At 45.2% G+C, this 16,319-nt stretch overlaps 1 protein-coding gene across 1 annotated transcript in view; it reads left to right on the forward strand.

Moving 5' to 3' along the window:
- The first annotated feature begins 1,129 nt into the window (after nt 1-1,129).
- LOC137636767 (zinc finger protein 845-like) overlaps nt 1,130-16,319 on the forward strand; it is a 45,368-nt gene continuing 30,178 nt past the window's right edge. Inside the window, exon 1 of the mRNA XM_068369142.1 lies at nt 1,130-1,332. The gene's annotated coding sequence lies outside the window, so the exon portion shown is untranslated. The remainder of the gene's footprint in view (nt 1,333-16,319) is intronic.

Raw genomic sequence — 16,319 nt, forward strand, 5'->3', positions numbered from 1 at the left:
TCCCTATCAATAGAATTTGCAGGTGTGATCCTTTATTTCATAGCCTTTATTTTTCAAGGTATACATATGGTTTTTAATGGTATTATCCAGACCATAAATATATGAGATCCTTGTTGGTGTATGGTGCAGAAAACAATGTGTAAAAAGATGCTGGAATAAACGTTTTCGGGTAATATTTTCCTGCTTTTCCAACTACGATCGTAGCTTAGCAAATAATAATAATAATAATAATAATAATAATAATAATAATAATAATAATAATAAAATAGGTCCTACAAGATTCACGTATACCTATAACCAAAGCCAATAGAAAATTCTATTGGCCTTGCCTCTAACTAGGCTCTAGCCGCTAGCGGCTAGCCGATAGAAAAAAAATAGTGCGTTTTGTATATACAATTGATATTTAAGCATCACAGGCAAATCCATTATTTTTATATTTTTGTCTGTTAAAAAATTGAGAAAATAAAAATATGATTATATGACGCTTATTTTATTTGTTATCTCAGAAATTTTACTTTATATAAAAATATAAAAAGTGTAGAAATATGTTGAGATGTGCCGATACAAAACGCACTCTTTCAGTATTTCGTCATCTTAAACCAAGAAACGGAAGATTATTAAAGAAAACAGCCCAACCGGCAGTTTTGAACTTAATCTCCTAACTATTAAATATTATCACAACTATTATTCTTACTTTGCCAATAATCAAAACTATAATAACCTAAAACACAGATAAATAGCAGCCATGTCCAATGAGGCGACAACGTTTACTGGAATATTTTCATTATGAACTAAAATATTGAACTTGTTCTGTTTAAATTACATTATTATAGTATTCATTGTAATGTTTTAAAAATGCTTATGCAGATATAATAAAAAAATCATGACTAATGTCTTCGATTCCGATTATGAAAGTTTTGAATTTTCCTCATTCAATCGGGTAGAATGCAAAAGCAAAGCGATTATTTTAACAAGTTTTTACACCATTACATATATTATATAACAGGATAAAGTAAATTAAATCATATGTATTTTAATTTACCTTTTATTTCACTTATAATAGTAAAAAATGCAAGTTTATAATATAAGAAGATAATGTTAAAAACATATCCTGCTGAGTGACATCGAGCGGAAGTAAACAATACCAGAGACGCTGAATGTCCGGGCGTTCGTTGCTCTGATTATATCCTGCGTCATATATTTTTCCTCGTGTTTGTGGCTGTGTTTGTTTTACAAAACAGTAAAATACAACTGCTATTGTTTGATATCAACGCCATTTTACGTGTATGCGTAACCTACGGGAGATGTGAAGGATAATAACTCAATTGAGAGGTAGGATACGGGTGGAGTTGTGGCTGTACAACGGCACGGCTCTTGTATCATGTTTAGGCCATGTAGGTGTACGTCAACTTCTAGCTTATATTCACGAAATTCGTGTATGAAGATAAATAAATAGACGAATATTGTATAATTCAGCTAATTTTCACTCTTATTTCATTGGCTATTACGTAGGCTAGCCCATAGCACTTTGCTCTACCTACTGTAGGCTTGTCATATTGTATTTACGTATTCTGTGGCCTAGCATGTAATATTTATATTATGAATTTATATATTCATGTATGTAGATGTATAAATAGATTAATATGCTTTGTGTGAGTTTTTTTATACTATATTTTATTGGGCTTGATGCATAGGCTAACATAGGGTACTCAACTCTGTGTTTGGCAGGCTTCTCTGATTCAGTATTAGTACCCTATACCTTAACATATAATATTCATATTGTGAATTCATATCCTTCGGATCAAGTTATTTTCACTTGTTTGGCCTTGAAGCGTAGGCTAGCTCAGGGTATATTGCTCTGCCTGCGGTAGGCTGGTCTGGTTCTAGGTACGTAGCCTGTGATCTATTACATAATCTTCTACTGTGAATTTTACCTGGGTTAATCCAAATATAGTCTACTTAATCATATAGAAAAATGGGTTTCATTGTAGTGTATTACAGGGCGATGTAACCTAGGTAAACAACTACTTTTTCTTATAGAAAAAATTACGCTCTCTTCGAAAATGACACTCGTTCCTGTCGCAAATGAATAGTTTCAGAAATATATATACATCTATATCCACCGATAATGGGGGACCCCCAGTGGGAACTCGGGGTTTTGGGTGGGGAAAACATACTGGGGAATCGATATATAAACGTAAAACAAGCCTTTTCTTCTCTATTCATTACCTTCTTGAAATTATAATAACCGAAGGAAAATACAAAACAGTATATCTGAATAAACTTTGGGGGCGCCGTTACAAAGATTGTGTCATGAAAAAATACAGTAACCAGTGCTGCCAACGTCCGATGTAGATCAAATGTTGTTTTGTGACCTGTCATACTACTAGGCTAGGTTAGGTGGGTTTGTTAGGTTCTGTGCCCTTTTTGTACTTTTTATATATTGGGTAAAACTTATATGGAGAAATTATTTAAAATACGTATGGAAATATCTATCATTGCTATCGTTAGTAATGTCAGCGTGCCGTTGGTAACTCTGTGTACCATACGTCAACGTTGGTAACATTGTGTATTATTGGTAACGTTGCTAATGTTATCGTTCGCAGTATATTCGTAAGAGAAGTGACACCGTGCAACTTAAAGTTAGCCGAATTGGTTGATCTGTTTGTTTCTGATTGAAATGAACATCAAATTCGGTTAAATCACGTTATTTACTATAGGAAAACATATATTTTCTGTTCGAAATCTCACCCTGTAATACAAAAAAAAATTACCGAAAAATGTACTGTCTAAACCTGTAATGGTTTATATATGATCTATGGTACAGTAGCCTGCCGATGTCTTTGTCATGTCGGGTACTGTTTATGGTACCGCACTGACAATTTTACCGTTATGCTACCTTTGCTCTGGAAAAAAATTCACGTTCCTACCATAATCAAAACTAGTATGCCTTGTTTTCCACACCCCCATTTACCGAAACTGACTCTTCTCTCTTATCTCCTGATTGGTGCATGGGTAAATATTTAAGGAATGGAACACTTTGGTCCTTCGAAGTTGACATCGGCTGTTCAAGCGTCAAATCTTTCAACTTGATTGACATAGAAAATCTGTAACAAGCAAAGGAGGGTATAGCATTGTATATTTTATTACTTTAGAGTTAAAAAAAAAAGCCGTTTGTTCCGTAACTGGAATACTAACCACGTTATTTAATAGGGGTATTACTTTCGGCGTAGCTGAAATGACGAGCCATTAAATTTTAACGAGGGTTAACTACCCATACCGCTAGTTAGCGGGGGTAGGGAGGGTTGCTTGCTACCGCCCCCCTCTCACACACCTGTGATTAAGCTCACTTTGCTTTCGGCTTGGATGTTGCCGCTCTTCATCCTCACCGAATATTGGCAGCCATTAATGACTTTTGCTTTTTCTTCTTCTCTTAGTGTGTTTTGCGAAGTTGACTTCTGCGACTATGCGCACCTGCCCTGGACTCTCCGGCCGCCCTTGTGGGACATTTATGTCGACAGTGGAGGCGTCCTCACACCCTTTGTCCTGTATGCAGAGGTCAATGGTGTGATAGTGAAAATAAGTGTAATGATTGTAGGGAGTGGTCTTCCTCCCAGTGGGAGAGGTTTGGGCGATGGCGGAAGAAGAAGTCCAAGCAGGATATTTCTCCTTTGAAGGGAGAAAAACCCAAGGCCTCTTCTTTCGTCTCCCGACCCTCCTCCGAAGCTCCTTCTCGTTCGGCCCCTTACGAGAGAGTGTCGAGTAGTAGAGTAGAGCAAATTAATGTCGGCCAACCCCGGTTCTCGAGAGATGATGTTGTTTCCCCTAGCGAAGCAGCCCCGCCTCTCCCCCCCAGAGGAGGCCTTGTCACTAACCCCTCTTTTGCAGATTTGGTCTTCCTTGGGGCTTACGGATCCGCCCTCCAAGGAAGCTTTGCTACAGTTCATCCGCATGGGTGCTTCTGTTCAGCAGTCATCGTCGCTGTCAAGAGGTAGATCCTCTGACCCTCGTAGATGTTATGGTGTCAGAGGTGTCACATGGGGTTTCATACAACTCCTCTGCCCCGCCAGACTCTCCAGCGGTTGCTGCCAACTTAGTTTCCTCCGTTCCTGAACATCCATCGAGGGGGAAACTAAGTCCAATGTCTGTCTCTCCTGCTAGTGTTTCTTCCCCTCGGGGGAGTTCACTCATAGAGACTCCTCTTCGGAGGACTGCTGCGGCGCACGGTCAGCTTGCTGATCCAACGGCCCCCAGAGGGCGCATTCGTCGGAAGGCTCCCCTTAGGGGTCTCCCTTCACCGTCGGTGAAAAGGCACCTCTTTGGTTCATCATCGTCGCAGTCATCCGACCTTCTTTCATCGATCGTCACTGTTTCTGCAACTAGTCCTGTGACTTTGGTCCTGGACCTCACTGCAGATTGTTCGCGATCCCCTTCAGTGGATGCTCGCCCTTACAAATGGCACATCCCAGTTCCCAACCATCCACCCTTCAGACCTGCCGATCTGCCATCACCGTTCCTGTCACTGGTAAAGCCTCTTGTAGCTCTACCAAAGTGCGCAGCTGTGCGCCATCGCCCTCAGCTCGCCAACCTACAGGACATCAGCGCTCACCAGCAGCTCCTCACCACTCTACAGCGTTTCGGTGCGCCCCTTCACCTGCTCGCCCCCATAGAAGGCAGCAGCTTCATGCACTTGCGCGTCAATGTTCACCTGCACGTCAGCGCTCTCCTGTGTGCCCTGCGCTCACACGGCCAGGGTCGCCCACGCACCAGTGCACTACTGCTCGTTTGCGCTCTCTTGCACGCCCACGATCTCCCATGCGCCAACGCTCTCCTGCGCACCAGCCTGCTCCCGCGCGCCAGTACTCACCTTCACGGCAACGAGTTCCTGCGCGCCAACACTCTGCCGGTGAAACAACAAGTGCAATCCAGCGCTCTCCTGAACATCCGCACTCTCCCGCGTGCACGCACCACCGCTCGCCTGTGCACGCACCACCGCTCGCCTGTGCACGCACCACCGCTCGCCTGTGCACGCGCGCCAATATTCTCTTGCGCACCCGCGCGTGCCAATATTCTCCTGCGCGCCCGCGTTCCAATATTCTCCTGCCCACGAGTGCCAACGGGCATGGCCGCAGGAACTGCATCCAGCAAGGTCACCATCGCCTCATTCCCCTCCACGCAAACGCATTCCAGCGCGCCCTGCGGGAGAAGGGAAACAGGCACCAGCAGAGGGGTTCAGGATCCCTAAACTGCCTTCTAAGGCGGACCCTCCTATTATGGTGATCCACATAGGGAACCTTCGGTCCCTATCCCTTCAGGGGATATGTCTGACTGCATCAGTCAGCCAGCAGCCTTGGTTCAGTGCCCTAGTCAGAGCTGTAACACAGGCATTCAAGCCTGTCCTGTCCGACCGCTCGTCAGAGCAGCCTACAGCTCTGAACTCACGGCACAGAACCATGGCTTCCTCTACACCTTTGAAGAGGAAAAGAGGAGTTTCCATCGCCGTCACTTCCCCGAGGGTGAAGCTGACCCCATGCAGACCATCGAGGTTAGTCCCTCCAGTATCTCCCCAGGGATACTCTCCCTTCCTGTCCGATGAAGACCATCCTTCACCAATGGAATCGCATGAGAGGCACTCCTCCATCCCACTGTTGGAAGAAACCTCCCTTTACGCGGAGAGTTCCCCTCAATCAGAGATCAGGAGGGACACAGCACTCAGGCCTTTGATGTTGGAGTCTTACCTCCTTCCAAGGAAGGAGTCCAAAGACTCTAAGACTCTGACAAAGTCCTCCACCAGGACTAGAACGGAGACAGCCAGCCACTCAAGGAATGTCCGCGACTCACCCCAAGAAGAGCTCTTGGGGACCGAAGGAGACTTCGCTGCGAGTCCAACATCAGGAGGAGACTAACAAGAATCAGAACATGCATTTTGGCAGGTTCTGACGCTAATGAGGGTTCTCAATGGGTTTACCCCCTCGAGAGGCCAAAGACACGGTCTTAGCCTGCGTCTTCAGCACTCAGAAACCCTCAAAGACCAGTGCAGCCCTACCCTGGTCTCAAGGGTTGAAGAGTACCAGGGACAAGATCGCCCAACAGCTCTCTGAGTTTGCTTCCTCCAACTGTGCTGGCTCTACGAACAAGCTCCTCCCACCTCCTTGCGTACAGCAGAGGAGGTACTTTGAGATCCTGGAGGAGCCCAGTTCAGCTCTTCCACTTCAACACTCTCTAGAAGAGCTAACCAGGGGAGTCTCTCTTGAGACTCTTACGCCGGCAGGTCTCGTTCTCGGCGGCCAAAGTCCTTAACCAGGAAAAGGTCACTAAATATGCGATGCAAGCTACTTCGTGGCTGGACATCTGGTTAGGGACCTTGGGTATCCTGATATGATCTGAGGATTTCTCCAAGGAGCGTACCAGGAAGGCAATGAAGACCTTTTTACTCTCAGGCACTCGCGCGATCGAGTTTCTTGCCCACCGAGTCTCGAACTTGTGGGCAAACAATATCTTGAAACGTCGAGATGCAGTGTCTGAGAGGTTCCACCAACAGGTCCCCAGCGTCGAGATAAATAGGCTCAGACATTCCTCCCCAGAGGGGGCCCACCTGTAACATCCAAGCCCTATAAACCTCCAGCACCTCAGCAATCTCGTCCAACCAAGACCGTGACGACGAAACCAGCAGCGAAGACAACGGTATCTAATAAGCCCTAATCCTAGAGGGAGCAGCCGAGGCCACAGACGCTAGGATAGGCACTCCCCCTGCATTTCCACCTGTGGGGAGATGCCTACAAAGTTGCTCAGACAGGTGGAAGCAACTCGGGGCCGATTCCTGGACAATCTTCATGATCTGTCTCGGATATCGCATCCCGTTCATAACATCTGACCAGTAATCCAGTGTCAATAGACTCCCTTGCCATGGGATCATCAAGGGGGCAGGCCCTTCGGGCAGAAGTCCAGACCCTGTTGAAAAAGGGTCTCTCCAAGAGGTTCTCGACGGGTCCCCAGGCTTCTTCAGTTGACTCTTTCTTGTAAGAAAGATGTCTGAAGGCAGGAGACCAGTCATCGACCTCTCAGCCCTGAACAAGTTTGTCAAACAAACTCCATTCAGCATGGAGACGGCAGATATGGTCAGACTAGCGGTAAGACCTCAGGACTTCATGTGTACACTGGACCTAAAGGACGCGTACTTCCAGATCCCAGTCCATCCGTCTTCAAGGAAGTACTTAAAAGTCATCCGTGATCCGTTTAGGATATTGCATCCTGTTCATAACATCTGACCAGGAATCCAGTGTCAATAGACTCCCTTGCCATGGGATCCGCAAGGGGGCAGGCCCTTCGTGCAGAAGTCCAGACCCTGTTGAAGAAGGGCGCTCTTCAAGAGGTCCTTGGCGGGTCCCCGGCTTCTTCAGTTGACTCTTTCTTGTAAGAAAGGCATCTGGAGGCTGGAGACCAGTCATTGACCTCTCAGCCCTGAACAAGTTTGTCAAACAAACTCCGTTCAGCATGGAGACGGCAGACGCAGTCAGACTAGCAGTAAGACCTCAGGACTTCATGTGTACACTGGACCTATAGAACGGGTACTTCCAGATCCCAGTCCATCCGTCTTCAAGAAAGTACTTAAAATTCAGCCTAGACAACAGAAAGTACCAGTTCAAGGTGCTGTGGTTTGGTGTTTCCACAGCACCTCAAGTTTTCACCAGAGTGTTTGCCCTAGTGTCATCTTGGGCACACAGGATTGGCATCCGTCTCCTCCGTTACCTGGATGATGACTGGCTAATCCTAGCAGACTCGGTATCAACCCTTCTTCAACACCGAAACAAACTTCTGAGACTTTGCCAAGATCTGGGGATCATGTTAAATCTTGAAAAGTCTTCTCTGCTTCCTACACAGAGACTGGTATGCCTAGGCATGATTATAGACACCAATCTCCACAAAGCCTTCCCATCAGACGACAGGATAACAAGGCTGAGAAAGATCGCAAGACCTTTTCTCAGACAAGAACTTCCAGCCCAAACGTGGTTACGTCTCCTCGGTCACCTTTCATCGCTGGCTGTCTAGTTCCTAATGGTCGCATCAGGATGAGATCCCTCCAGTGGCAACTCAAGCCCCGGTGGAATCAGACTCGTGATTCCCCGGACATCCGGATCCCCATGGGATTAGCGGAACTGACAGACCTCCAGTGGTGGGTGGCAGACGAGAACCTACGAAAGGGAGTGAATCTTCTCGTCCTCCCCCCCGGATTTGATGCTGTTCTCAGACGCTTCAAAAAAAAAAAAAAAGGTGGGCTGCCCACGTGCTGCACCACACGACCTCAGGCCTGTGGTCAGAGTCAGAAGAGTACCTCCACATAAATCTCCAAGAGATGAAGGCCATCTTTCTGGCCATTCAACAGTTCCAACAGTTGCTGGCGGGCCATTCAACAGTTCCAACAGTTGCTGGCGGGCCATTCAGCGGTGGTGATGAGCGACAACACCACAGTAGTGGCTTACATCAACAAGCAATGAGGTACTTTTTTGCAGCAGCTATCCCATCTTGCAGTAGAGATACTGAGATGGGCCGAAATACACTCGATACCACTATTGGCACGCTTCATTCTGGGCAAAAGGAATGTGCTCGCCGACAACCTGAGCAGAGCATCTCAGATAGTGAGTACCGAGTGGTCTTTGGATCATCTAGTAGCCAACAAAGTCCTGACTTTGTGGGGTTCTCCGATTGTAGACCTCTTCGTAACCGGCCTGAACTTCAGGCTCCGGCTGTATTGTTCCCCAGTCCCAGACCCCAAGGCTCTCTGGCAAGATGTATTCCAACAACGGTGGGACAACATCGACGTTTACGCCTTTCCCCCCGTTCTGCCTAATGAAGAGGGTACTCGACAAGACCAGAACATCGGTCAATCTTCAAATGGCCCTCATAGCTCCGCTATGGCATCATGCAGAATGGTTTCCGGACCTTCTGCAGCTCCTAACAGAGCTCCCAAGAGAGCTCCCTCCACGTCACAATCTGCTGAAATAACCACAGGCCAACATATTCAACAAAGCCGTAACTTCACTACGACTTCACGCCTGGAGACTATCCAGCACTTCCTCTCTCTGAGAGGATTTTAGCAACAAGTTACGACTAGGATGTCTGGATACCTGTGTAAGTCATCAGCAGCAGTCTACCAGGCAAAGTGGAAAGTGTTCTGTGGTTGGTGTCGTGGAAGGGGTATCTCTCCTCTCAATGCCACTATTCCAGCAATAGCGGAGTTCCTCGTTTATTTGCGTGAAGAAATGCGCCTGTCAGTCTCGGCAGTAAAAGGCTATCGCTCAGATAAGGAGCCCCCGGGTAAAGTCAAAAACCAGATTGGCTGGGACGTCCACCATACCTAATGGGTGAGTCACCCCTATTAAATAGTGTGGTTTGTATTCCAGTTACGGAACCAATGACAAATTCGTAGATTATTTGTATTTTTCCTATACAGTATAGTGAATACAAACCTTAGCTATTTAGGCAAACTTACCTGTCAGCCCTATCCCCCTTGAAGTCCTACCTCCAAGCAAAGTAAGCTTAATCACGGGTGTGTGAGGGGGGCTGGGAGCAAGCCTACCCCCTAACTAGTGTTATGGGTAGTTAACCCTTGTTAAAATTTAATGGCTCGTCATTTCACCTACGCCGAAAGTAATACCCCTATTAAATAGCTAAGGTTTGTATAGTTAGGAAAAATACAAATTATCTACGAATTTGTCATTTTAAATGTGTCTTTTTGTTAGATTTAGGATATAAACGTCTTCGTATTGCAAAGTTTGGCGTATACAGTACTTGTTTTATCCAGTATAGTAGTGTACTGTACGTCTTTTCTCTTCCGAAGTACAGCATACCCTTTTAAGTGTTTTGATTAGTATTGTAGTGAAATATTTATTCACATTTAGCATAAATTTGTCCCCGTATTTATTTGTTCATTTTCACACCGATATTACAGAATAGTTTTGTAAGATGTAAACAATGTATTTTTAAATATTAAACTTAGCCGGTGAATATATAATAGCTGACGTCTCCGACGGCTCGACAGAATTCAAAAACTCGCGAGCGATCGCCATGAAGGTAGCGGGTGTGCCCACCAGCGCCAACTATCGGCCAGATACCGCATATACATGTAAACAGCTCCAGTTCTTCTCTGTCGATTCCACTCGCTATTATGACCTCGAGTTTTCTACCGAATTGGTGAAGTACTTGGTTTTGGTTGTATTGCTTTCGCCGTGTTGGATTATTCAATACTATCCTCAAAAGAAATGCTTTTGAAAGGAGAGTAAAAGTGTTTTGTCCTTGCTTTTATCTCTGGTTTTTTTCCATAGAGTAAAAATGGCCGACCCTTCCCTTAGTGTACGGAAGTGTGTTTTAGGCTTTTAGCAATTATCTTATCACGTTATAAATTGTTGTTGTTAATTATAGATTTTCCTCTATATATTTTATATCTCACCCGCCTTTATTAGGCCTCTTCGATTAGCTTTCCATTTATAATAAACATCAAGATAAATTTTAATGATTTGTTTATATGCGGCCTTACCTATTCCTCCCCTAATCCGAGAGTATTCGGTCCTAACTTGGAAACCGAAGTTAAACAACGTTGAGCCCTTTCAACTTTTATTTTCGTTAAGTTTAAATCATTTGCTCTGTAAGAGTTATTAAATTAATATTTTTTAGTAGATATTTTATGAAAGATTTTCTTTGACTAGTCTTCGTGCTGTTTCAAAGATGAACTAACGTTTGGTTTATTTATGCTACGCAGTTTGCGCTCTATCGTTACGATAGAGAAAGAGAGAATCACGGTTTCACTTTGCAGAAAGAGTAAATCGATTCTGACGTTTTGTTCATTCTTCTTTCAAACTGAAATGTTTTAAATACTAATTTAAAGGAACTTGTTAATTTTCAATTTCTTAGTCCTTTCAGTTTTTTCCTTTGGTCAAATAACCTGTTTATTGACGAAGGGTAAGTGGGCTTTTCTCTTCTGTGTGAAATCAAGAGAGGGAGAGAGGAAGAGAGAACGTTCCGAGGAGAAAGGATAAAACGTTTTTAGTTTTTTATTCTCATCCCAGGCACTGTCCGGTGAGAGATTGAAAACGTAGTTTTTAATGAACTAGTGTTTAGTCTCCTCCCCAGTCACTGATCCTTTTAACTTTATATATTTCCGTTTTATTCGATATATATGTTTACTGTTTTTTTGCTTGTATTAATGTGCTTACATTATACGACTTATTTCGCAATTATAACCTTTTGATGTAGGGGAGAATTGCGTGCTTCAGGTAGAAATCAGTTTTAATCATGCCTAATGTGAAATTATTGAAAAATTCGATTTCAGTGAAGTAAGTGCAAAAATAGAAAATTGTAGTGATAAAGTGATAATTGCGCAAAGTGTTATCAGTGTTGCGACAGAGGGTTCGTCTGTTCGTGCCTGTTGTTCGCCTAGTCCGGGACCCCTTGCAAGCTCCCATGCCCCAGGGAGAAGTAATGTCGTAGGACTTATGGGTTCGAGAGGCTTTAACCAACGAACAGACGTTCCCTCTATGGTTTCAGGCGTGTCTCGTCAAGACCGCCCCTACCATAAGACGAGCGAGACGGTTTTCTCCTCGTCATCCGAAGGCTTATCGCGTAAGAAACCGTGGAGCAAGGTTTCGAGACCCTTAAAGCGAAAGTCAGTCCCTTCAGGACAGGTCCAGCGTCCTGGTTGTAGCCATTGGGACAGCTCTGACCTTGTGCAGTCATCGGAAGACTGCTCGACGCCTAAACAGAAGCGTAACACAGGCTCCGAGAGTCTTAGTGTAGGCAAGGTTTTGCAGTCACAGACGTTACCCTCGTCTCTTACCGCACCCATTCCCGTTGATCCTAAATGGGTTGTACTGCAAGACATGCAGAATAAGCTTGCCTCTCTTATGGAGGACTATTCTGCTGAGCAGGTTCACGATGATCCTCGCCGCTTAGCTGATCGAGATCCTGGCCGTCAGCCGCCCAAACGAGCCTTTGCTCGTCCTGTTGACGTTGACGTTACAAAGTCACGTCAGTCACGTTTTGTAGAGCCTCACTCGATGCAGTCCCGTGTTGACTTTCAGCCGCTGCCGCATGCTCTTGTTGACGTTCAGGACGTTCGCCAACCAGCGAAGTTGACTTGTTTTGACGTTGAGCGTCAAGCACCGCAGTCAAGAGTTGTTTTGAGTGCTTAGTCTAGGCAGTCAAGGCAGTCTCGAGTTGACATCGAGCGTCCTCCCGCACCTGTGGTTGTTGCTGGTCAGTCCTTTAAGCAGTTACATGACGTAGCGTCCTTGACTGCTACTGATGCTCCTTTGCGTGTGGACTCTGCTTGTCAAGCATTGCCACCACGGCAGGTCTCTCCCTTGCTTGAGACTCGGCAATTGTCGGACGAGTTTCCTTCAGATGAGGAAGTTGCTGATCCCCCTCCTACTGATATTCCCTTGGGGACTCTGTCAGACGGAGAGGAGCCTAAAGCTGCTCAGCCCTCTATGGACTTTAAATAAATCATGCTGATTTTTAAGGATCTTTGTCCGGATCATTTTGTAACTGCTGCTCCTCGTTCGCCTAAACGTCAGAGTTTACACTAGGCCTAGCTACTTCGAAGCCGTTGTTTTCTAAGCTAGTGCTCTCTCGCTCTTCTAAGAGAGCTTTACGTTTGCTAGGCGACTGGTTGATCACCAGGAGGAGTTTGGGGGAGACAGCCTTTGCTTTCCTCCTTTTAAACTGGCTTATAGAGCGAGCGTCTGGTATGACACGGGAGAAGTTCTCGGCTTGGGAGTTCCTGCCTCTGCCCAGATAGACTTCTCAAACCTCATAGACTCTCCCTGGCGCCTGGCCATGAGACGCTCCAAGATTTTATGGTCGGCTTCAGAGCTAGACCATCTCCTGTTAGGAGTTTTTTCGAGCGTTTGAAGTTTTGCTGTACAATTATGTCATGCATAAACAAGGCTTTCAGGTATGGCTCCAATAATCTGACAGCCAAGTTCTCTGCAGGTACAAGACTATCAGGGATGGCTCCAATGATCTGGCAGCCTCGTTCACTGCAGGAGTACGTAAGATGCAAGTGCGCTCAATGTGTTCATTGTCAAGACAAACTTCACGATGAAGTCTACCAAGCTGTCTTGACAGCATTGATGGAAGGCGACTGGATGGTCTCTCTCGACCTTCAGGATGCATACTTCCACATCCCGATTCATCCAAACTTTCAACTACATCTGAGGTTTGTGGACGGAAAAGTAATGTACCACTGTCGAGCACTGTACTCCGACCTCATTCCTGCTCCTCTTGTTTTTACAAGGCCCTTGCAAAATGTAGCAAGCTTTCTACATTTTTTGAGGATTCAGAGCCTCCCTTTATTTTGACGACTGGCCAATCAGGACGTTCGTCATTATATCGCTGTCTGGAGAGCCTCTAATGGACATTAGACCTAACCAAGGAGCTAGGTCTCATAGTGAACGTAGAGAAGTCGTAACTTACAGTATCCCATCCCAGACTATTCTTTTTTTGGGAATGGAGATACTGTGTATGATTTTTCGACCCTTTTCGTCTCCCGCAAGAATGGAACAAGCTCTGTTAAAAGTCCTTCACTTGCAAGAGAAAAACAGTTGCTCTGTAAGAGTTTGAACTAGCCTCGTGGGAACTCTTTCATCGCTGGAGTAGTTCACTCTCTGGGGAGACTCAACCTATGCCCTTTCCTATTTCACCTAAACATTGGAACAAGGAGAAGGGCTTAGTGAGTATCTCTTTCCCAATCTCCAACTCAGTCTAGACATGTCTGACTTGGTGGGACAGCAACATCAGACTTCGAGAAGGTCTTTCTCTTGCGATCAAGAACCCAAACCATGTGTTGTTTTCAGATGCAGCGGATTTGGGTTAGGGAGCTCCACTGGACAGTCTGGAAGGCTCGGTTCTTTGATCCACGGATCAAAAGGAACTCCTTTTAAGGCAGTAACATCTCTCCTTTGGCGAGATTTGTGCAGAAATGAATGTCTTGGCGGACGGCCTCAGCAGAAGAGGACAAGTCTTCTCCATGGAGTGGACGTTGCATAAGACTGTGTGCGAGAAGCTATGGATGACATGGGGTCTACCCACCATAGATCTTTTTGCTACTCTCTCTGACAAAGAGGCTCTAGACTTACTGCTTTCCAGTTCCAGATCCAGAGGCAGCTCACATAGACGCTTTCCTGCTGGACTGGTCTCACCTGGACGTTTATGCCTTTCCACCTTTCAAGGTCCTAGACAAGGTGCTGCAGAAGTTCACCTCTCACGAAGGGACCAGGTTGACATTGGTTGCTCCACTCTGGCCCGCGAGAGAGTGAGTAACAGAGGTACTTCAATGGCTGGTAAACGTTCCAAGGAGTCTACCTTTAAGGATGGATCTCTTACGGCAGCCACGTAAGGAGTCTTCAGCAAAGCCTCCCCGCGCTTCGTCTGACTGCCTTCAGACTATCGAAAGACTCTCAAGAGCTAGAGGATTTTCGAAGGAGGCAGCCAGAACGATTGCGAGAGCTAGGAGAGCATCTACCATCAAGGTCTATCAGTCGAAGTGGGAAGTCTTTAGAGACTGGTGCAAGTCATCATCCATTTCCTCTTCCAGTACTTCTGTAGCCCAAATTGCAGACTTTCTCCTACATCTGATAAATGTTCGCTCCCTCTCAGCGCCCACAATTAAGGGCTACAGGAGCATGTTGGCGTCTGTGTTCAGACATAGAGGCTTAGATCTGTCCAATAATCAAGATCTCCAAGATCTCCTTAAGTCCTTCGAGACCTCTAAGGAGCGTCGTATGGCAACTCCTGGATGGAACTTAGACGTGGTCCTAAGGTTCCTAATGTCCGACAGGTTTGAGCCATTACATTCAGCCTCCCTGAAGGATCTCACCCTCAAGACGCTTTTCTTAGTGTGCTTGGCTTCGGCTAAAAGGGTCAGTGAGATCCATGCCTTCAGTAGGAACATCGGCTTTTCTACAGATAAAGCCACATGTTCACTTCAGCTTGGTTTTCTTGGCCAAAAATGAACTGCCTTCTCGTCCTTGGCCTAAGTCATTTGATATACCTTGCCTGTCAGAGATCGTAGGCAACGAGCTTGAAAGAGTGCTGTGTCCAGTTAGAGCTCTGAAGTTTTATTTAGCTCGGACTAAATCCTTACGAGGTGGATCTAAGGCTTTGTGTTGCTCAGTTAAAAAGCCTTCATTGCCTATGTCAAAGAATGCTTTGTCATATTTTATTAGATTTTTAATCCGAGAGGCTCATTCTCACTTGAGTGAAAAAGAGCGTTGCTTGCTTAAGGTTAAGACGCACGAAGTAAGAGCTATAGCAACTTCTGTGGCCTTTAAGCAAAACAGATCTCTGCGAAGTATTATGGACGCGACCGTTTGGAGAAGCAAGTCGGTATTCGCGTCATTTTACTTAAAAGATGTCCAGACTCTTTATGAGGACTGCTACACACTGGGTCCATTCGTTACAGCGAGTGCAGTAGTGGGTAAGGGTTCTACCACTACATTCCCTTAATTCCAATATCCTTTTAATCTTCTCTTGAAATGTTTTTTAATTGAGTTGTACGGAAGGCTAAGAAGCCTTTCGCATCCTTTTTGATTTGGCGGGTGGTCAAATGTCATTTCTTGAGAGCGCCCAGATTAAGGGTTTTGATGAGGTCCTGTTGTATGGGTTGTCGCCCTAGATACTTCAGCTCCTGGGAGTCTTTCAGCATCCTAAGAGGATGGCTGGGCTTCGTGAGGAAAGCGGACTAACAAGGCAGAGTAATCGTTAGAGTCAGCTTCCTTACCAGGTACCTATATTTATTTGGGTTTGGTTATGATATAACTGTCAAAAACTCTAAGCATATACGCCGTAAACTGTATTAATTCTGGTCTCTACCCACCACCATAGGTGTGAATCAGCTATTATATATTCACCGGCTAAGTTTAATATTTAAAAATGATTTTTTGATTATAAAATAAATTTTTGAATATACTTACCCAGTGAATATATAAATTAAAGGCCCCCCCTTCCTCCCCGATAGAGACACAGCGGGATGAGAATAACTGGAGCTGTTTACATGTATATGCGGTATCTGGCCGATAGTTGGCGCTGGTGGGCACACCCGCTACCTTCATGGCGATCGCTCGCGAGTTTTTGAATTCTGTCGAGCCGTCGGAGACGTCAGCTATTATATATTCACCGGGTAAGTATATTCAAAAATTTATTTTATAATCAAAATATCATTTTTTAGTTATGTATTTGTTTATAACCAAGGATAGATATGACTTCTGTATCTTGTAGATCCATACATCCCCGTTGCTTCTTGAATCCATAAAGGGTCATCATGT

Source organism: Palaemon carinicauda, unplaced genomic scaffold, assembly GCF_036898095.1.
Source record: "Palaemon carinicauda isolate YSFRI2023 unplaced genomic scaffold, ASM3689809v2 scaffold382, whole genome shotgun sequence".
Taxonomy (NCBI): domain Eukaryota; kingdom Metazoa; phylum Arthropoda; class Malacostraca; order Decapoda; family Palaemonidae; genus Palaemon; species Palaemon carinicauda.